The sequence below is a fragment of the Lissotriton helveticus genome, chromosome 7 (genome assembly GCF_964261635.1).
Source record: "Lissotriton helveticus chromosome 7, aLisHel1.1, whole genome shotgun sequence".
NCBI classification, from domain to species: domain Eukaryota; kingdom Metazoa; phylum Chordata; class Amphibia; order Caudata; family Salamandridae; genus Lissotriton; species Lissotriton helveticus.
Genome location: NC_136068.1, coordinates 1,135,599,037 through 1,135,623,043, shown reverse-complemented (window position 1 = coordinate 1,135,623,043; position 24,007 = coordinate 1,135,599,037).

Genomic DNA, 24,007 nt, shown 5'->3' with positions numbered 1-24,007 from the left:
AAACAACAATGCAGCCGTTACAATGACCACATTGTTATGGCATGAGTTGTAAATGCATGGAAATAAGAACACATATTCCAAGTGATGCACAGCAGAGGTCCATGATTGTTTGTTGGAAGCATAGATGATGAGTGAGCTAGGTGGGTCCCTTGTAGTGTGGCGCCTTGTAGTGTGGCTGAGCATATTGAACTGGCAGTTTGTCTGAATGGGGAGCCATTGTATCTTAAGGAGGTGAGGTGTGATGTGTGTGTTACAAGGTAGACTGAGTTATAGTCTGGCATTACTGTGTTTGAAAGATTGCCACTTGTGTAGCACCTGTGCAGAGATACAGTGGTAAATGGCATATGTGTACTACAGTCTGCATGTCATGAGGGCTTGCGCGATGGTCTCACTGGTGTCAGGAGGGAGCTTAAGAAGAAAAGTTGCTGAAAGAACTATATATAACATTGTGAAAGTGTAAAATCATATCCCACTTGGTTGTTTCTCAAGAAGAGTGAGCTAAAGTCAACTGCACCTTCGGTCTATGGATATGCACCTACACCAAGTATAACCACTTCAATGGTATAATGAGCAATGTGTTCTCTACCAATAGAATGTAAGTGTGTAACAACAAGCTGCCTTCACTTGACTGACACATAGTGAGAATCTGCTTTTCATCACAAATACTTACCACCTAAAATGCGATGTGTGAGGCATGTAAGGTCATAACACTGCCCCACTCATCCACACAAACGCCACTCAGTGAACAGGAAAATGTTATTATCCAAATATGAGTAACTCACTGCTCACACTGGTGAGGTTCTACAGTACAAAAATCTGCATTGTTGTAAAAATGATGGGCAGATACCCATGCCCATATTCCTGAGGAATTAGTATTATATCTGTTCCACATAAGGATGCTCAAGGTCAATCCAATACCTTGAGGGTCAGTGACTAAGGAATGCAAGGGCTCCATGTTGGGAACCAGTGTTAAGTGCCCCTGAGAGGCCCAAGATGTGTTGAGTGTGAGAAATAAATTGATCAGATCATGGAAAAAGGCCAAATTAAAGCAATGTGTGCCAATATTAAACAGAGCTTAAGATACATCCCCCACTGGTGAATATTTTGCTGTCTGGCGATGTTAACACAAGCCTGTTCGGGGGCATGACTTATCAGGCTAATGACATGGACATTACTAGTGACATTCCACCACAAAGGCTGCCTGTGAAAACCCGCAGGAACAAACTTGCTGAGTCTTTTCTGGCACATTGCGATCTCTTAGGCCTCAGGCTCCTTAATGGGCATTTCAACAGAGATATGCCACCCGGCTATACATGACCATCAGGGAAATTCACTTCTTGTATCGATTTCTTGCTATGCTCAGCCCCCCTCTTCAGGTAGATTCATAACTTCTCCCTAGGGGACCACCTTAACAGCAACTATAGATCGCATCAAATCTATTTTGCCATTTGTCTAGCGAAACTGGAGGCTGCTCCCTCCACCAGATCTGGCGTGCTTACAGAAACCTTCAAGTGACTAAAATGGACAATGAAATTAACCCCAAAGCACTGTTCTGGGTCAGAGCACAATATAGATCAATTGCCTCACAAAAAGTCTCCTTTTAGGCAATGGTCACTCTTTATTGGCCGGCTCCTTTAGAACTTTCAAGTCAGTTTTGATCCTCGCATAAAGTTACCCAATCGCACTACCAAACTCAAATTGAATAGGGCTCAGAAGGCATTAACATGAGAAGTCAACCGCAACATGCACATCCTGCTAAAGCCCTTCCTCACCACCTGCTAAAACCAAATTAAATAATGCCAGGGCTAATTTTAAGAAATTGATCTGGCATGCCAAAAGAAAAAAAGCATTGTGATTTCTGGGTAACCCTCCTGCTTGCAAGCAAGACAAAAATGGCAAACAACTCTGGTTGATGGTTAACCAAGCGACAAGCGTATGTAAGAGGGGCACCAATGCACATATTTCAGAAACCGCTTGGATCTCATTTCTGACGTCACACTTCTCAATCAACACTAAACCAGGGTCTCCACCTTCTCTTATTCAACTGTCAAGTGTTCCTCTAATTTCTCCAAAAGCAACAAGAACTCCAGCAATTGACATGACAGGCAACTGAATCCTCAGAACTTTGTACACCTAGAACCATAGAGAAATATTGTGCAGTGAAGCTGACAAGACTGCGTAAAGACAGGACTCTTGGCCCAAATGAGCTTCCCACAGCTGATTCTACATTCTGGGCCAAGGCATTCTGACCACTATTTGAATTATGTCTGACATCAAACAGTATTCCAGACTCCTGGATAGGATCTATTATCCAGCCAATTTTTAAAGGTGGTACGAAATCTGATCCTCACCATTACCACCTTATTTAGCTAATCAACAATAATTCCAAGCTCTTTGCCAGCCTTCTACTCGATGATTTAAAAGCCTGGGCAGAAGAAGGCCAGATCATCCCTAGAAACCAGTGTGGTTTCAGAGACCACTGCAGCACTACCTCAAATCTGATGGTACTGGCTCTCATGTGCAATAAATGTCTCAGAAAGTGGTCCAGTACTTCCCTGTTGTTTTGTAGACCTTAAAGCTGCATTCAACAGCATCCGTTAAGGCCCTTTGTGGTACACATTGCAGGACTTGGGTCTCCCAGCTGACTTACTGAGACCAAACGAGCAGTTGTACAGAAACACCTGGGTACGGACCAAACTAGTGGATTGCTATGCATTTCAAGGAAGATCCCCACAAACATAAGGCTGAAGCAAGGATGTGAGCTCACTTCTCTGCTTTTTAATTTATATGTTGCTGATCTGTCGGAGTCTCTTGAGAAGGTGAACTGCCACCCACTCACAGTGGGAGGCCAACATATGGCTCACCTGCTATAGGCAGATGCCCTTGTGCTCCTCAGCCAAACTGAGATTGGGATAAAACACCAAGTATCCACACTTATACAGTCAGGAACAGGCTTAAGATAAATCTCACAAAAAACATGATGGCCACATTCAGGGAGAAAACAGTTTGATGCAGCAGATGGCGTCTCAATGGCAAACAGCTCCAACACAGACCCAGGATAAATAACTGGGCATCTATTTGGACAACAAAGGCTTGTTCAAATCCCATCGACGCTGCCTGGAAACCAAAGGCACCAGCCTAATCTTTGCACTTGCGTCTATCACAGAAAAACTGCTAGGTCCGAGTCTAGACCCTGTACTCACGGTGGTGAAAGCAAAGGTCATCCCCACAGTATCTTAAGGAAGCAAAATCACTCTGAGTAGGTAGGCACCCACAATTGACAATTTCATCATTCGAATTTAAGAAGCTGCCCTTCGCATGCCAAAGAATGGCACAAATAAGGATTGAGTTGAACATTGTAAAACAGAGCTGGGCCTGAAGTAGCTCCATTTTACATTTCTGTCACAGGCTCACACCTGCTCTGCAAGATTCTATATGCATGGCTTAATCTGGCTTTAAATAGCCGGCGCAGGCACCACCTCAAGCTACAAGAACTACTTTGAGGACAAACTAACAGAACTTATTTACTGAGGCATGGGGCAAGCACTATTCATGGCAGGTATTTAATAGGCTTACATCAGCAACAGCAACAAAACTTTCAAAGCTAGAAGATATGGCAGCATTGAGTGAGTGCTCTCACGCTTGGTGAGCAATTAGCACTTACATCATCAGAACACAATAAAATTGCATAACCTGTACTTATCGATTGTGGATAAAGGTCAGGTTAGTTGCACTCAGACAGGGGGAGTGGAACACGCAGGCTCATCTCCCTGCATGGTGCCGTGCAGAAATTGATGTTGTAAACTGTCGACTTTGTTGATTAGGAAAGGAAACTCACGTTTTATGCATTTGCAATTCCTTGCTATTGCAAAGTAAACTTCTCCTCTGTGGTGATTTTGTTTGTCTGGGCGTTCCAACCTGCCTCCAGGTGGTACTTGCTAATTTGAACTCAGCTAACAATTCCCTTAACATCAAACCAGTCAAACTAGTCCTGATGGCCACAGCACAACACTTTGTGCAATGCTCAGGGACTAGGTCTGCGGCAACCTTGGCACATTCTTTTATCTGAGCTTTGTACATAGCACTTTTTTTGTGGGTCTAAAACAACTGTAGCAATACTCCTGCCATACCAATTATGTGCTGCAATCTTGGGCTCAAATGTCTTCATTGTTCCTTACATATTGCACCTCTCCTTTTAGCATGCCATAAATACATATCACCGCACTTTTGGCATACTTGATATGTGTTGCTCGGTTTAGGATTCTATGCTTGCTTGCAGACTTTAAAGAGATATTTATGCGGAAACAAAAAAAAAAAAAAAAAGATATTTATGCGGGCACTATGCTATAGATTTTGAATTGAATAAAGCCTTTTGTTTTATGATCATTGTACAAATGTACTCAGGGGAATACTTAGAGACGGCATCTGAAGCAAACCTGGGATACTCCTTATTTGCCTTTTGCATAATACACTTTTTTCAATGCCAATACAACTTCCCTAAACACTTAGGGGCATATTTACTAGGACGGCGATAAATAAATGCAAAGCGCACTTAGCGCTTGTTTATTTATTGCTGTCCATTGCAGGAATTTATCGCCCTGGTAATGCGTTATTAACAACGCGTTACTCCAGGGCGATAATATTCCAGAGAAATGGGGCAACATCGCTGGAAAACCACTGATGTTGCACCCAAAACGGAGATAGCCTAACACCTCCCATGTTAGCTATGCCTTAGTCAGGAATTTAACAGATGTTAAATTCCTTGCGTGAAGGCATAGTTAACGAGGTTTCAAATAGCACTACCCCTCGTTGATGATATCACGAAGCTGAGGTAGCGATATTTCCCATGGTGTTTTGTTAGGCACGCCTCCTTTGCATCTCATTAGAGATGCAAAGCAAGGTGTGAACAAAACGGGAACTGAAGCAAGGAAACACGTGCTAGCATGTCCTTGCAAATAATGCGATATAATAAAAAAACGGACGCTAAAGCGGCGATAATTATTTCTTCAGGCCCTTGATGATATGCCCCTTGCTTTTAATGAAAAGAGCTGCTTTGCACCCAGTATTTTATCTTGTATTGCCTGATTTTATAATGGGTATATAGCTTTGAATTGCTGTTTTGCTTACTTACCAATTAGATAATTGTTTCTTAAGGATTTAATAACCTGTACAATAAAATTGGCTCTGACTGAGAGCAACCATATATCACATCTATTGTGCATTAGAGATAACATTTTTACTATTAGGGCCGGACTGCGGAACTAGAAGCAATGCACCACCTCCCCAGGGGTAGAGCAAATGGGAGAATTATGGACATAAATCTTTGAAAGTAGTTCACCACAGTGAGCTGAATGATGTGCCACACTTAGCAAGTGGTCAGTGCCAATGATAATGGAATTCTCCCAGCAGGTGTAACCATATTCACATTTAGTAACCTGCCAACAACAATGACCCCCTTGCACAATGGTGCAAAGGTGTGTGGTAGTATAAGGCACCAGTGTGCATTCCAGTGCAGTCAGGTAGCACCAGTCTGTAGTGAAAACACTATCCTCCCTATACCTGCCTATCACTTTCACACAGGGTGCAACAGTAGGAGACTGCCTGTGTGTAAAATCACCCAAGTGAGCTCCACTTACAATGTCTAAAGTACGGAAAAGGGTCTATACATTACTCAAATGTGAGGTAGACTAACAGTTGTCTATAGGCCTCAGGCAAAGCTACATATTCACAGATCAAAAGTCAATTGATACATGATGCACTCAACTTAACTTACACAATGATACTAACTCTAACATATGAATTGATGATGAACTAGTAAAAGTAGAAACATATTTAATGTAAGAAAATTCTTTAAACTATCTACACCTACTTAGCCTATGCTAACTAACGCAACACTAAAATAGATTATCTTAACTCATCTTAAACTATCTTAAGTGCTATATACACATCAACCCCCCAATGACCTTAATACACATAGATCGTACCAATACAACCAGCAACTGCATCCTAAACATATCCTACCTATACTTGTAATCCTAATCAAATATATATTATTTTCATATTTTTTGTTTTTATATATTTTTAAAACACAGTAAACATCAACCCCCCGCCCACTTAAAAACCTAACATTATAAATATAGATGTAACAACTAACTACAAAAATATTTAAAAATTAACACTTACCTACACTATTTCTATACAAATCCCTAACTAATACTATGCTAAATTGCTGTAGCGGTCATGTCTGGTCTCTTAGGTACTGGCCATGCACTGCGTCATGTTGTCTAGGGAGTGAAAGTAGACACATACTACATTGACTTACAAATGTACATGTTGTCTCAAAAAGTGAGCTGACATGTCATGTAATATTAACAGCAAATTCAGACCAACACCAAATGTTGAGATAGAGCTATGTACAATACACCACCATACCAAATACATCTCCTAATATCACTTATGACAGTATAGGTGTACAAAACAGGATGTTTGTCACATTATGATAACAACCATTTCACTTATAACAGTGAATATAAATCCAGACAAAGTTTCAATAGGTAATTTTAGACATGGTATGGATATTCACACTTTTGAGGTTGGTCTACGATTATGCAAGGGGGGAAATAGGTCACAAACATATGTGAGTAGTGACAAGGTAAGCAAGTACAGCTAGTAGGGTACTGTATTGCATTACTCATCTGGAGTTACACAATGCAGCACACATTGCTGACTTGACTAGCCCTGTGCCAGGAAGCCACTCCATACATGGAGGTTGGGTGGCTCCCCATTGCAAGACTTTGATGTGGAACATTTAAACAATTTTGACTCAAGCAAATACATTGTAATCCGACATTAAACATCTGGTATGTGATTGTAGCAATACCATGACAGATTAGCATATTCTCTTTTATGTACGCTCATTCTTCCTAGGCTGTATTTATCAGCCCACATATAAATGGATCTCAGGAGTGTGTTTATGTATGCAGGAATACACATCTCTAGAAGAACCTTGTTGGTTATGAAACAGGGGCTCTTGCACAATAATGCAAGGGTGCCTGCATTAGTACTAGCCAGTCTAATTTACCCCACCAGGAGGTGAGCAGTGCAGTGCCCTGTACGTTGCTAACACTGTACATTCCTGTATGTGAACTTATGGACAGTGGTGCAACATAATTTATACCCTGCATTGAATTGTCGCCTCAGAGAAATGACACATCGATGATATACAAGCCATGAGTCTGGCATGTCACTGCCAATCCATGTGCTGACTAGTGCGTTTGTCCAGCAGGCCACATCATGCCAATGGCACTGTATCCACGCATTGAGGCCACTGGGGCTCCATAGGTGTAACACCAATGACATTTGCACACTGTGCTCCAGATATGCACATTGCACTGTGATATGAAGCCTGACATCCAATTTACACTTGCTGTTTACTCTTGCACATGCTATATGGGGTTAGACTCGCACCGTTGAGTAAACCAAAAGTTGAATTGATAGAAAGTTGTCGCGTGCAAGCCAGGGCTTCGCTGTCTGAACAAATCAGCGTTAAAGTCAATACAATGTCGCAATCTCCCAATGGGAGTTGTCCCCCAGTGCACCGCGTTGACAGATACCCAAAGGTATAATGAAATTGAAATAAAGACCAAGTTAATTCCAAGTCAATTTGTAATTGTATTAATCATCTCATCATTACAAATTTCTTAATTTTCATACATGCGATAAAGTACATTTTTTGGGTTTGAAACTATACATCCAAAATTCATTATTTCCATAACCCTATGCATTTCGGGCTTGTCCAGCCCTTCATCAGGGGAATAGTCTGTGAAAAAATAAAAAACAGACTGATATCAGTGGTGATATCTGCTGTACAAACTTCACATTAAACACACATTATTTCAATGAGAAAACAACTGTTATTTAAACATCAAATCATCCTCAAAGAGCTTCATGCATAATCGTACATTCAACTGTGGACCTAATGTTGAATGAATATCAATGTTATCAATATTAATAGTGAACTACGTAGTGAAACAGAATCTAAAGAACCGTCACCAAACGATTGTTATTGACATTGAGTAAAAAGAATCCAGTTAAATACAAATTCGGAGAAGACAGGTGTCTAATTTCAAATGAACTACAGGTCACGTATACGGTGTAAAGAAGATACCCCCTCCACCACGTTAAACAAATCATGACCAGTGTGCCCGACTTTTCTGTGCCAAAAAAGGTTGTCAGAGATGCGGAGAATACTCACTGGAAATGTGTTACCGAGACGCTATGAATCACAGCTCTCCATTAGCGTTAAAGTTTCATGAGTGTGTGAGTGTGTGAGTGTAGAGATAGCACACAAGGTGCGTTCGCATTTAGACAAGAACGACGGACTGTTTACTCGTCCGAAGTGTGAGGGCCATTTTGGAACAGATAGCCAGAAACCGGTCCTAGGATGCTTGATTCCGGTCCAGGAAAGACATAGCTTGGCAGTTCGGGCTGGACTGTTCCCATGAGGCACAGGGTCAAGGCTGATTTGCATATGGCCATGTCTGAACTGGGGTGGTGTGGAGTGCAAAAAAACGGTGAATTTAGGCCCAGATCTCTGTACTACGGTGAATGTATGACATTGTTCTGCATTCTGTCCATCAATTGTTGTTTTTGCATTTGTCACCCCGAGTGGAATGGGTATGCTCAGACGTGAGTCCCATGCTCTCCACACCACTGGAGTCAAGCTATCCGGGCTGAAGACGGCTGATAGCCAGACACCGGTTCTAGGATTCTTGATTCCGGTCCAGGAAAGACATGGCTTGGCAGTTCGGGCTGGACTGTTCCCATGAGGCACAGGGTCAAGGCTGATTTGCATATGGCCATGTCTGAACTGGGGTGGTGTGGAGTGCAAAAAAACGATGGATTTAGGCCCAGATCTCTGTACTGGGGTGAGTGTATGACATTGTTCTGCATTCTGTCCATCAATTGTTGTTTTTGCATTTGTCACCCCGAGTGGGATGGGTATGCTCAGACGTGAGTCCCATGCTCTCCACACCACTGGAGTCAAGCTATCCTGGCTGAAGACGGCTGATAGCCAGAAACCGGTCATAGGATGCTTGATTCCGGTCCAGGAAAGACATGGCTTTGCTGTTCGGGCTGGACTGTTCCCATGAGGCACAGGGTCAGGGCTGATTTGCATATGGCCTTGTCTGAACTGGGGTGGTGTGGAGTGCAAAAAAACGATGGATTTAGGCCCAGATTTCTGTACTGGGGTGAATGTATGACATTGTTCTGCATTCTGTCCATCAATTGTTGTTTTTGCATTTGTCACCCCGAGTGGGATGGGTATGCTCAGACGTGAGTCCCATGCTCTCCACACCACTGGAGTCAAGCTATCCTGGCTGAAGACGGCTGATAGCCAGAAACCAGTCCTAGGATGCTTGATTCCGGTCCAGGAAAGACATGGCTTGGCAGTTCGGGCTGGACTGTTCCCATGAGGCACAGGGTCAAGGCTGATTAGCATATGGCCATGTCTGAACTGGGGTGGTGTGGAGTGCAAAAAAAGATGGATTTAGGCCCAGATCTCTGTACTGGTGTGAATGTATGACATTATTCTGCATTCTGTCCATCAATTGTTGTTTTTGCATTTGTCACCCCGAGTGGGATGGGTATGCTCAGACGTGAGTCCCATACTCTCCACACCACAGGAGTCAAGCTATCCTGGCTGAAGACGGCTGATAGCCAGAAACCGGTCCTAGGATGCTTGATTCCGGTCCAGGAAAGCCATGGCTTGGCAGTTCGGGCTGGACTGTTCCCATGAGGCACAGGGTCAAGGCTGATTTGCATATGGCCATGTCTGAACTGGGGTGGTGTGGAGTGCAAAAAAAGATGGATTTAGGCCCAGATCTCTGTACTGGTGTGAATGTATGACATTGTTCTGCATTCTGTCCATCAATTGTTGTTTTTGCATTTGTCAACCCGAGTGGGATGGGTATGCTCAGACGTGAGTCCCATGCTCTTCACACCACTGGAGTCAAGCTATCCTGGCTGAAGACGGCTGATAGCCAGAAACCGGTCCTAGGATGCTTGATTCCGGTCCAGGAAAGACATGGCTTGGCAGTTCGGGATGGACTGTTCCCATGAGGCACAGGGTCAGGACTGATTTGCATATGGCCATGTCTGAACTGGGGTGGTGTGGAGTGTAAAAAAACGATGGATTTAGGCCCAGATTTCTGTACTGGGGTGAATGTATGACATTGTTCTGCATTCTGTCCATCAATTGTTGTTTTTGCATTTGTCACCCCGAGTGGGATGGGTATGCTCAGACGTGAGTCCCATGCTCTCCACACCACTGGAGTCAAGCTATCCTGGCTGAAGACGGCTGATAGCCAGAAACCGGTCCTAGGATGCTTGATTCCAGTCCAGGAAAGACATGGCTTGGCAGTTCGAGCTGGACTGTTCCCATGAGGCATAGGGTCAAGGGTGATTTGCATATGGCCATGTCTGAACTGGGGTGGTGTGGAGTGCAAAAAAACGATGGATTTAGGCCCAGATCTCTGTACAGGGGTGAATGTATGACATTGTCCTGCATTCCGTCCATCAATTGATGTTTTTGCATTTGTCACCCCGAGTGGGATGGGTATGCTCAGACGTGAGTCCCATGCTCTCCACACCACTGGAGTCAAGCTATCCTGGCTGAAGATGGCTGATAGGTGAAACCGGTCCTAGGATGCTTGATTCCGGTCCAGGAAAGATATGGCTTGGCAGTTCGGGCTGGACTGTTCCCATGAGGCACAGGGTCAAGGCTGATTTGCATATGGCCATTTCTGAACTGGGGTGGTGTGGAGTGAAAAACAATGATGGATTTAGGCCCAGATCTCTGTACTGGGGTGAATGTATGACATTTTTCTGCATTCTGTTCATCAATTGTTGTTTTTGCATTTGTCACCCCGTGTGGGATGGGTATGCTCAGACGTGAGTCCCATGCTCTCCACACCACTGGAGTCAAGCTATCCTGGCTGAAGACGGCTGATAGCCAGAAAATGGTCCTAGGATGCTTGATTCCGGTCCAGGAAAGACATGGCTTGGCAGTTCGGGCTGGACTGTTCCCATGAGGCACAGGGTCAAGGCTGATTTGCATATGGCCATGTCTGAACTGGGGTGGTGTGGAGTGTAAAAAAACGATGGATTTAGGGCCAGATCTCTGTACTGGGGTGAATGTATGACATTGTTCTGCATTCTGTCCATCAATTGTTGTTTTTGCATTTGTCACCCCGAGTGGGATGGGTTTGCTCAGACGTGAGTCCCATGCTCTGCACACCACTGGAGTCAAGCTATCCGGGCTGAAGACGGCTGATAGCCAGACACCGGTTCTAGGATTCTTGATTCCGGTCCAGGAAAGACATGGCTTGGCAGTTCGGGCTGGACTGTTCCCATGAGGCACAGGGTCAAGGCTGATTTGCATATGGCCATGTCTGAACTGGGGTGGTGTGGAGTGCAAAAAAACGATGGATTTAGGCCCAGATCTCTGTACTACGGTGAATGTATGACATTGTTCTGCATTCTGTCCATCAATTGTTGTTTTTGCATTTGTCACCCCGAGTGGAATGGGTATGCTCAGACGTGAGTCCCATGCTCTCCACACCACTGGAGTCAAGCTATCCGGGCTGAAGACGGCTGATAGCCAGACACCGGTTCTAGGATTCTTGATTCCGGTCCAGGAAAGACATGGCTTGGCAGTTCGGGCTGGACTGTTCCCATGAGGCACAGGGTCAAGGCTGATTTGCATATGGCCATGTCTGAACTGGGGTGGTGTGGAGTGCAAAAAAACGATGGATTTAGGCCCAGATCTCTGTACTGGGGTGAGTGTATGACATTGTTCTGCATTCTGTCCATCAATTGTTGTTTTTGCATTTGTCACCCCGAGTGGGATGGGTATGCTCAGACGTGAGTCCCATGCTCTCCACACCACTGGAGTCAAGCTATCCTGGCTGAAGACGGCTGATAGCCAGAAACCGGTCATAGGATGCTTGATTCCGGTCCAGGAAAGACATGGCTTTGCTGTTCGGGCTGGACTGTTCCCATGAGGCACAGGGTCAGGGCTGATTTGCATATGGCCTTGTCTGAACTGGGGTGGTGTGGAGTGCAAAAAAACGATGGATTTAGGCCCAGATTTCTGTACTGGGGTGAATGTATGACATTGTTCTGCATTCTGTCCATCAATTGTTGTTTTTGCATTTGTCACCCCGAGTGGGATGGGTATGCTCAGACGTGAGTCCCATGCTCTCCACACCACTGGAGTCAAGCTATCCTGGCTGAAGATGGCTGATAGCCAGAAACCAGTCCTAGGATGCTTGATTCCGGTCCAGGAAAGACATGGCTTGGCAGTTCGGGCTGGACTGTTCCCATGAGGCACAGGGTCAAGGCTGATTAGCATATGGCCATGTCTGAACTGGGGTGGTGTGGAGTGCAAAAAAAGATGGATTTAGGCCCAGATCTCTGTACTGGTGTGAATGTATGACATTATTCTGCATTCTGTCCATCAATTGTTGTTTTTGCATTTGTCACCCCGAGTGGGATGGGTATGCTCAGACGTGAGTCCCATACTCTCCACACCACAGGAGTCAAGCTATCCTGGCTGAAGACGGCTGATAGCCAGAAACCGGTCCTAGGATGCTTGATTCCGGTCCAGGAAAGCCATGGCTTGGCAGTTCGGGCTGGACTGTTCCCATGAGGCACAGGGTCAAGGCTGATTTTCATTTGGCCATGTCTGAACTGGGGTGGTGTGGAGTGCAAAAAAAGATGGATTTAGGCCCAGATCTCTGTACTGGTGTGAATGTATGACATTGTTCTGCATTCTGTCCATCAATTGTTGTTTTTGCATTTGTCACCCCGAGTGGGATGGGTATGCTCAGACGTGAGTCCCATGCTCTTCACACCACTGGAGTCAAGCTATCCTGGCTGAAGACGGCTGATAGCCAGAAACCGGTCCTAGGATGCTTGATTCCGGTCCAGGAAAGACATGGCTTGGCAGTTCGGGATGGACTGTTCCCATGAGGCACAGCGTCAGGACTGATTTGCATATGGCCATGTCTGAACTGGGGTGGTGTGGAGTGTAAAAAAACGATGGATTTAGGCCCAGATTTCTGTACTGGGGTGAATGTATGACATTGTTCTGCATTCTGTCCATCAATTGTTGTTTTTGCATTTGTCACCCCGAGTGGGATGGGTATGCTCAGACGTGAGTCCCATGCTCTCCACACCACTGGAGTCAAGCTATCCTGGCTGAAGACGGCTGATAGCCAGAAACCGGTCCTAGGATGCTTGATTCCAGTCCAGGAAAGACATGGCTTGGCAGTTCGAGCTGGACTGTTCCCATGAGGCACAGGGTCAAGGGTGATTTGCATATGGCCATGTCTGAACTGGGGTGGTGTGGAGTGCAAAAAAATGATGGATTTAGGCCCAGATCTCTGTACTGGTGTGAATGTATGACATTGTTCTGCATTCTGTCCATCAATTGTTGTTTTTGCATTTGTCACCCCGAGTGTGATGGCTATGCTCAGACGTGAGTCCCATACTCTCCACACCACTGGAGTCAAGCTATCCTGGCTGAAGACGGCTGATAGCCAGAAACCGGTCCTAGGATGCTTGATTCCGGTCCAGGAAAGACATGGCTTGGCAGTTCGGGCTGGACTGTTCCCATGAGGCAAAGGGTCAAGTCTGATTTGCATATGGCCATGTCTGAACTGGGGTGGTGTGGAGTGCAAAAAAACGATGGATTTAGGCCCAGATCTCTGTACAGGGGTGAATGTATGACATTGTCCTGCATTCCGTCCATCAATTGATGTTTTTGCATTTGTCACCCCGAGTGGGATGGGTATGCTCAGACGTGAGTCCCATGCTCTCCACACCACTGGAGTCAAGCTATCCTGGCTGAAGATGGCTGATAGGTGAAACCGGTCCTAGGATGCTTGATTCCGGTCCAGGAAAGATATGGCTTGGCAGTTCGGGCTGGACTGTTCCCATGAGGCACAGGGTCAAGGCTGATTTGCATATGGCCATTTCTGAACTGGGGTGGTGTGGAGTGAAAAACAATGATGGATTTAGGCCCAGATCTCTGTACTGGGGTGAATGTATGACATTTTTCTGCATTCTGTTCATCAATTGTTGTTTTTGCATTTGTCACCCCGTGTGGGATGGGTATGCTCAGACGTGAGTCCCATGCTCTCCACACCACTGGAGTCAAGCTATCCTGGCTGAAGACGGCTGATAGCCAGAAAATGGTCCTAGGATGCTTGATTCCGGTCCAGGAAAGACATGGCTTGGCAGTTCGGGCTGGACTGTTCCCATGAGGCACAGGGTCAAGGCTGATTTGCATATGGCCATGTCTGAACTGGGGTGGTGTGGAGTGTAAAAAAACGATGGATTTAGGGCCAGATCTCTGTACTGGGGTGAATGTATGACATTGTTCTGCATTCTGTCCATCAATTGTTGTTTTTGCATTTGTCACCCCGAGTGGGATGGGTATGCTCAGACGTGAGTCCCATGCTCTGCACACCACTGGAGTCAAGCTATCCTGGCTGAAGACGGCTGATAGCCAGAAACCGGTCCTATGATGCTTGATTCCGGTCCAGGAAGGACATGGCTTGGCAGTTCGGGCTGGACTGTTCCCATGAGGCAGAGGGTCATGGCTGATTTGCATATGGCCATGTCTGAACTGGGGTGGTGTGGAGTGCAAAACAACGACACATTTAGGCCCAGATCTCTGTACTGGGGTGAATGTATGACATTGTTCCGCATTCTGTCTATCAATTGTTGTTTTTGCATTTGTCACCCCGAGAGGGATGGGTATGCTCAGACGAGAGTCCCATGCTCTCCACACCACTGGTGTCAAGCTTTCCTGGCTGAAGACGGCTGATTGCCAGAAATCGGTCCTAGGATGCTTGATTCCGGTCCAGGAAAGACATGGCTTGGCAGTTCGGGCAGGACTGTTCCCATGAGGCACAGAATCAAGGCTGATTTGCATATGGCCATGTCTAAACTGGGGTGGTGTGGAGTGCAAAACAACAATGGATTTAGGCCCTGATCTCTGTACTGGGGTGAATGAATGACATTGTTCTGCATTCTGTCCATCAATTGTTGTTTTTGCATTTGTCACCCCGAGTGGGATGGGTATGCTCAGACGTGAGTCCCATGCTCTCCACACCACTGGAGTCAAGCTATCCTGGCTAAAGATGGCTGATAGCCAGAAACCGGTCCTAGGATGCTTGATTCTGGTCCAGGAAAGACATGGCTTGGCAGTTCGGGCTGGACTGTTCCCATGAGGCACAGGGTCAAGGCTGATTTGCGTATGGCCATGTCTGAACTGGGGTGGTGTGGAGTGCAAAAAAACGATGGATTTAGGCCCAGATCTCTGTACTGGGGTGAATGTATGACATTGTTCTGCATTCTGTCCATCAATTGTTATTTTTGCATTTGTCACCCCGAGTGGGATGGGCATGCTCAGACGTGAGTCCCATGCTCTCCACAGCACTGGAGTCAAGCTATCCTGGCTGAAGACGGCTGATAGCCAGAAACCGGTCCTAGGATGCTTGACTCCTGTCCAGGAAATACATGGCTTGGCAGTACGGGCTGGACTGTTCCCATGAGGCACAGGGTCAAGGCTGATTTGCATATTGCCATGTCTGAACTGGGGTGGTGTGGAGTGCAAAAAAATGATGGATTTAGGCCCAGATCTCTGTACTGGGGTGAATTTATGACATTGTTCTGCATTCTGTCCATCAATTATTGTTTTTGCATTTGTCATCCCGAGTGGGATGGGTATGCTCAGACGTGAGTCCCATGCTCTCCACACCACTGGAGTCAAACTATCCTGGCTGAAGACGGCTGATAGCCAGAAACCGGTCATAGGATGCTTGATTCCGGTCCAGGAAAGACATGGCTTGGCAGTTCGGGATGGACTGTTCCCATGAGGCACAGGGTCAGGACTGATTTGCATATGGCCATGTCTGAACTGGGGTGGTGTGGAGTGCAAAAAAACGATGGATTTAGGCCCAGATTTCTGTACTGGGGTGAATGTATGACATTGTTCTGCATTCTGTCCATCAATTGTTGTTTTTGCATTTGTCACCCCGAGTGGGATGGGTATGCTCAGACGTGAGTCCCATGCTCTCCACACCACTGGAGTCAAGCTATCCTGGCTGAAGACGGCTGATAGCCAGAAACCGGTCCTAGGATGCTTGATTCCAGTCCAGGAAAGACATGGCTTGGCAGTTCGAGCTGGACTGTTCCCATGAGGCACAGGGTCAAGGCTGATTTGCATATGGCCATGTCTGAACTGGGGTGATGTGGAGTGCAAAAAAAAGATGGATTTAGGCCCAGATCTCTGTACTGGTGTGAATGTATGACATTGTTCTGCATTCTGTCCATCAATTGTTGTTTTTGCATTTGTCACCCCGAGTGGGATGGGTATGCTCAGACGTGAGTCCCATACTCTCCACACCACTGGAGTCAAGCTATCCTGGCTGAAGACGGCTGATAGCCAGAAACCGGTCCTAGGATGCTTGATTCCGGTACAGGAAAGACATGGCTTGGCAGTTCGGGCTGGACTGTTCCCATGAGGCAAAGGGTCAAGGCTGATTTGCATATGGCCATGTCTGAACTGGGGTGGTGTGGAGTGCAAAAAAACGATGGATTTAGGCCCAGATCTCTGTACAGGGGTGAATGTATGACATTGTCCTGCATTCCGTCCATCAATTGATGTTTTTGCATTTGTCACCCCGAGTGGGATGGGTATGCTCAGACGTGAGTCCCATACTCTCCACACCACTGGAGTCAAGCTATCCTGGCTGAAGACGGCTGATAGACAGAAACCGGTCCTAGGATGCTTGATTCCGGTACAGGAAAGACATGGCTTGGCAGTTCGGGCTGGACTGTTCCCATGAGGCAAAGGGTCAAGGCTGATTTGCATATGGCCATGTCTGAACTGGGGTGGTGTGGAGTGCAAAAAAACGATGGATTTAGGCCCAGATCTCTGTACAGGGGTGAATGTATGACATTGTCCTGCATTCCGTCCATCAATTGATGTTTTTGCATTTGTCACCCCGAGTGGGATGGGTATGCTCAGACGTGAGTCCCATGCTCTCCACACCACTGGAGTCAAGCTATCCTGGCTGAAGACGGCTGATAGGTGAAACCGGTCCTAGGATGCTTGATTCCGGTCCAGGAAAGATATGGCTTGGCAGTTCGGGCTGGACTGTTCCCATGAGGCACAGGGTCAAGGCTGATTTGCATATGGCCATTTCTGAACTGAGGTGGTGTGGAGTGAAAAACAACGATGGATTTAGGCCCAGATCTCTGTACTGGGGTGAATGTATGACATTTTTCTGCATTCTGTCCATCAATTGTTGTTTTTGTATTTGACACCCCGTGTGGGATGGGTATGCTCAGACGTGAGTCCCATGCTCTCCACACCACTGGAGTCAAGCTATCCTGGCTGAAGACGGCTGATAGCCAGAAAACGGTCCTAGGATGCTTGATTCCGGTCCAGGAAAGACATGGCTTGGCAGTTCGGGCTGGACTGTTCCCATGAGGCACAGGGTCAAGGCTGATTTGCATATGGCCATGTCAGAACTGGGGTGGTGTGGAGTGTAAAAAAAACGATGGATTTAGGCCCAGATCTCTGTACTGGGGTGAATGTATGACATTGTTCTGCATTCTGTCCATCAATTGTTGTTTTTGCATTTGTCACCCCGAGTGGGATAGGTATGCTCAGACGTGAATCCCATGCTCTGCACACCACTGGAGTCAAGCTATCCTGGCTGAAGACGGCTGATAGCCAGAAACCGGTCCTAGGATGCTTGATTCCGGTCCAGGAAGGACATGGCTTGGCAGTTCGGGCTGGACTGTTCCCATGAGGCAGAGGGTCATGGCTAATTTGCATATGGCCATGTCTGAACTGGGGTGGTGTGGAGTGCAAAACAACGACGGATTTAGGCCCAGATCTCTGTACTGGGGTGAATGTATGACATTGTTCCGCATTCTGTCTATCTATTGTTGTTTTTGCATTTGTCACCCCGAGAGGGATGGGTCTGCTCAGACGTGAGTCCCATGCTCTCCACACCACTGGTGTCAAGCTTTCCTGGCTGAAGACGGCTGATTGCCAGAAATCGGTCCTAGGATGCTTGATTCCGGTCCAGGAAAGACATGGCTTGGCAGTTCGGGCAGGACTGTTCCCATGAGGCACAGAGTCAAGGCTGATTTGCATATGGCCATGTCTGAACTGGGGTGGTGTGGAGTGCAAAAAAACGATGGATTTAGGCCCAGATTTCTGTACTGGGGTGAATGCATGACATTGTTCTGCATTCTGTCCATCAATTGTTGTTTTTGCATTTGTCACCCCGAGTGGGATGGGTATGCTCAGACGTGAGTCCCATACTCTCCACACCACAGGAGTCAAGCTATCCTGGCTGAAGACGGCTGATAGCCAGAAACCGGTCCTAGGATGCTTGATTCCGGTCCAGGAAAGACATGGCTTGGCAGTTTGGGATGGACTGTTCCCATGAGGCACAGGGTCAGGACTGATTTGCATATGGCCATGTCTGAACTGGGGTGGTGTGGAGTGTAAAAAAACGATGGATTTAGGCCCAGATTTCTGTACTGGGGTGAATGTATGACATTGTTCTGCATTCTGTCCATCAATTGTTGTTTTTGCATTTGTCACCCCGAGTGGGATGGGTATGCTCAGACGTGAGTCCCATGCTCTCCACACCACTGGAGTCAAGCTATCCTGGCTGAAGACGGCTGATAGACAGAAACCGGTCCTAGGATGCTTGATTCCAGTCCAGGAAAGACATGGCTTGGCAGTTCGAGCTGGACTGTTCCCATGAGGCACAGGGTCAAGGCTGATTTGCATATGGCCATGTCTGAACTGGGGTGGTGTGGAGTGCAAAAAAATGATGGATTTAGGCCCAGATCTCTGTACTGGTGTGAATGTATGACATTGTTCTGCATTCTGTCCATCAATTGTTGTTTTTGCATTTGTCACCCCGAGTGGGATGGGTATGCTCAGACGTGAGTCCCATACTCTCCACACCACTGGAGTCAAGCTATCCTGGCTGAAGACGGCTGATAGCCAGAAACCGGTCCTAGGATGCTTGATTCCGGTCCAGGAAAGACATGGCTTGGCAGTTTGGGCTGGACTGTTCCCATGAGGCACAGGATCAAGGCTGATTTGCATATGGCCATGTCTGAACTGGGGTGGTGTGGAGTGCAAAAAAATGATGGATTTAGGCCCAGATCTCTGTACAGGGGTGAATGTATGACATTGTCCTGCATTCCGTCCATCAATTGATGTTTTTGCATTTGTCACCCCGAGTGGGATGGGTATGCTCAGACGTGAGTCCCATGCTCTCCACACCACTGGAGTCAAGCTATCCTGGCTGAAGACGGCTGATAGGTGAAACCGGTCCTAGGATGCTTGATTCCAGTCCAGGAAAGATATGGCTTGGCAGTTCGGGCTGGACTGTTCCCATGAGGCACAGGGTCAGGGCTGATTTCATATGGCCATGTCTGAACTGGGGTGGTGTGGAGTGCAAAAAAACGATGGATTTAGGCCCAGATTTCTGTACTGGGGTGAATGTATGACATTGTTCTGCATTCTGTCCATCAATTGTTGTTTTTGCATTTGTCACCCCGAGTGGGATGGGTATGCTCAGACGTGAGTCCCATGCTCTCCACACCACTGGAGTCAAGCTATCCTGGCTGAAGACGGCTGATAGCCAGAAACCAGTCCTAGGATGCTTGATTCCGGTCCAGGAAAGACATGGATTGTCAGTTCGGGCTGGACTGTTCCCATGAGGCACAGGTTCAAGGCTGATTAGCATATGGCCATGTCTGAACTGGGGTGGTGTGGAGTGCAAAAAAAGATGTATTTAGGCCCAGATCTCTGTACTGGTGTGAATGTATGACATTGTTCTGCATTCTGTCCATCAATTGTTGTTTTTGCATTTGTCACCCCGAGTGGGATGGGTATGCTCAGACGTGAGTCCCATACTCTCCACACCACAGGAGTCAAGCTATCCTGGCTGAAGACGGCTGATAGCCAGAAACCGGTCCTAGGATGCTTGATTCCGGTCCAGGAAAGCCATGGCTTGGCAGTTCGGGCTGGACTGTTCCCATGAGGCACAGGGTCAAGGCTGATTTGCATATGGCCATGTCTGAACTAGGGTGGTGTGGAGTGCAAAAAAAGATGGATTTAGGCCCAGATCTCTGTACTGGTGTGAATGTATGACATTGTTCTGCATTCTGTCCATCAATTGTTGTTTTTGCATTTGTCACCCCGAGTGGGATGGGTATGCTCAGACGTGAGTCCCATGCTCTTCACACTACTGGAGTCAAGCTATCCTGGCTGAAGACGGCTGATAGCCAGAAACCGGTCCTAGGATGCTTGATTCCGGTCCAGGAAAGACATGGCTTGGCAGTTTGGGATGGACTGTTCCCATGAGGCACAGGGTCAGGACTGATTTGCATATGGCCATGTCTGAACTGGGGTGGTGTGGAGTGTAAAAAAACGATGGATTTAGGCCCAGATTTCTGTACTGGGGTGAATGTATGACATTGTTCTGCATTCTGTCCATCAATTGTTGTTTTTGCATTTGTCACCCCGAGTGGGATGGGTATGCTCAGACGTGAGTCCCATGCTCTCCACACCACTGGAGTCAAGCTATCCTGGCTGAAGACGGCTGATAGACAGAAACCGGTCCTAGGATGCTTGATTCCAGTCCAGGAAAGACATGGCTTGGCAGTTCGAGCTGGACTGTTCCCATGAGGCACAGGGTCAAGGCTGATTTGCATATGGCCATGTCTGAACTGGGGTGGTGTGGAGTGCAAAAAAATGATGGATTTAGGCCCAGATCTCTGTACTGGTGTGAATGTATGACATTGTTCTGCATTCTGTCCATCAATTGTTGTTTTTGCATTTGTCACCCCGAGTGGGATGGCTATGCTCAGACGTGAGTCCCATACTCTCCACACCACTGGAGTCAAGCTATCCTGGCTGAAGACGGCTGATAGCCAGAAACCGGTCCTAGGATGCTTGATTCCGGTCCAGGAAAGACATGGCTTGGCAGTTCGGGCTGGACTGTTCCCATGAGGCAAAGGGTCAAGTCTGATTTGCATATGGCCATGTCTGAACTGGGGTGGTGTGGAGTGCAAAAAAACGATGGATTTAGGCCCAGATCTCTGTACAGGGGTGAATGTATGACATTGTCCTGCATTCCATCCATCAATTGATGTTTTTGCATTTGTCACCCCGAGTGGGATGGGTATGCTCAGACGTGAGTCCCATGCTCTCCACACCACTGGAGTCAAGCTATCCTGGCTGAAGACGGCTGATAGGTGAAACCGGTCCTAGGATGCTTGATTCCGGTCCAGGATAGATATGGCTTGGCAGTGCGGGCTGGACTGTTCCCATGAGGCACAGGGTCAAGGCTGATTTGCATATGGCCATTTCTGAACTGGGGTGGTGTGGAGTGAAAAACAACGATGGATTTAGGCCCAGATCTCTGTACTGGGGTGAATGTATGACATTGTTCTGCATTCTGTCCATCAATTGTTGTTTTTGCATTTGTCACCCCGAGTGGGATGGGTATGCTCAGACGTGAGTCCCATGCTCTGCACACCACTGGAGTCAAGCTATCCTGGCTGAAGACGGCTGATAGCCAGAAACCGGTCCTAGGATGCTTGATTCCGGTCCAGGAAGGACATGGCTTGGCAGTTCGGGCTGGACTGTTCCCATGAGTCAGAGGGTCATGGCTGATTTGCATATGGCCATGTCTGAACTGGGGTGGTGTGGAGTGCAAAACAACGACACATTTAGGCCCAGATCTCTGTACTGGGGTGAATGTATGACATTGTTCCGCATTCTGTCTATCAATTGTTGTTTTTGCATTTGTCACCCCGAGAGGGATGGGTATGCTCAGACGTGAGTCCCATGCTCTCCACACCACTGGTGTCAAGCTTTCCTGGCTGAAGACGGCTGATTGCCAGAAATCGGTCCTAGGATGCTTGATTCCGGTCCAGGAAAGACATGGCTTGGCAGTTCGGGCAGGACTGTTCCCATGAGGCACAGAGTCAAGGCTGATTTGCATATGGCCATGTCTAAACTGGGGTGGTGTGGAGTGCAAAACAACAATGGATTTAGGCCCTGATCTCTGTACTGGGGTGAATGAATGACATTGTTCTGCATTCTGTCCATCAATTGTTGTTTTTGCATTTGTCACCCCGAGTGGGATGGGTATGCTCAGACGTGAGTCCCATGCTCTCCACACCACTGGAGTCAAGCTATCCTGGCTAAAGACGGCTGATAGCCAGAAACCGGTCCTAGGATGCTTGATTCCGGTCCAGGAAAGACATGGCTTGGCAGTTCGGGCTGGACTGTTCCCATGAGGCACAGGGTCAAGGCTGATTTGTGTATGGCCATGTCTGAACTGGGGTGGTGTGGAGTGCAAAAAAACGATGGATTTAGGCCCAGATCTCTGTACTCGGGTGAATGTATGACATTGTTCTGCATTCTGTCCATCAATTGTTATTTTTGCATTTGTCACCCCGAGTGGGATGGGCATGCTCAGACGTGAGTCCCATGCTCTCCACAGCACTGGAGTCAAGCTATCCTGGCTGAAGACGGCTGATAGCCAGAAACCGGTCCTAGGATGCTTGACTCCTGTCCAGGAAATACATGGCTTGGCAGTACGGGCTGGACTGTTCCCATGAGGCACAGGGTCAAGGCTGATTTGCATATTGCCATGTCTGAACTGGGGTGGTGTGGAAAGCAAAAAAATGATGGATTTAGGCCCAGATCTCTGTACTGGGGTGAATTTATGACATTGTTCTGCATTCTGTCCATCAATTATTGTTTTTGCATTTGTCATCCCGAGTGGGATGGGTATGCTCAGACGTGAGTCCCATGCTCTCTACACCACTGGAGTCAAGCTATCCTGGCTGAAGACGGCTGATAGCCAGAAACCGGTCATAGGATGCTTGATTCCGGTCCAGGAAAGACATGGCTTGGCAGTTCGGGATGGACTGTTCCCATGAGGCACAGGGTCAGGACTTATTTGCATATGGCCATGTCTGAACTGGGGTGGTGTGGAGTGCAAAAAAACGATGGATTTAGGCCCAGATTTCTGTACTGGGGTGAATGTATGACATTGTTCTGCATTCTGTCCATCAATTGTTGTTTTTGCATTTGTCACCCCGAGTGGGATGGGTATGCTCAGACGTGAGTCCCATGCTCTCCACACCACTGGAGTCAAGCTATCCTGGCTGAAGACGGCTGATAGCCAGAAACCGGTCCTAGGATGCTTGATTCCAGTCCAGGAAAGACATGGCTTGGCAGTTCGAGCTGGACTGTTCCCATGAGGCACAGGGTCAAGGCTGATTTACATATGGCCATGTCTGAACTGGGGTGGTGTGGAGTGCAAAAAAATGATGGATTTAGGCCCAGATCTCTGTACTGGTGTGAATGTATGACATTGTTCTGCATTCTGTCCATCAATTGTTGTTTTTGCATTTGTCACCCCGAGTGGGATGGGTATGCTCAGACGTGAGTCCCATACTCTCCACACCACTGGAGTCAAGCTATCCTGGCTGAAGACGGCTGATAGCCAGAAACCGGTCCTAGGATGCTTGATTCCGGTACAGGAAAGATATGGCTTGGCAGTTCGGGCTGGACTGTTCCCATGAGGCAAAGGGTCAAGGCTGATTTGCATATGGCCATGTCTGAACTGGGGTGGTGTGGAGTGCAAAAAAACGATGGATTTAGGGTCAGATTTCTGTACAGGGGTGAATGTATGACATTGTCCTGCATTCCGTCCATCAATTGATGTTTTTGCATTTGTCACCCCGAGTGGGATGGGTATGCTCAGACGTGAGTCCCATACTCTCCACACCACTGGAGTCAAGCTATCCTGGCTGAAGACGGCTGATAGACAGAAACCGGTCCTAGGATGCTTGATTCCGGTACAGGAAA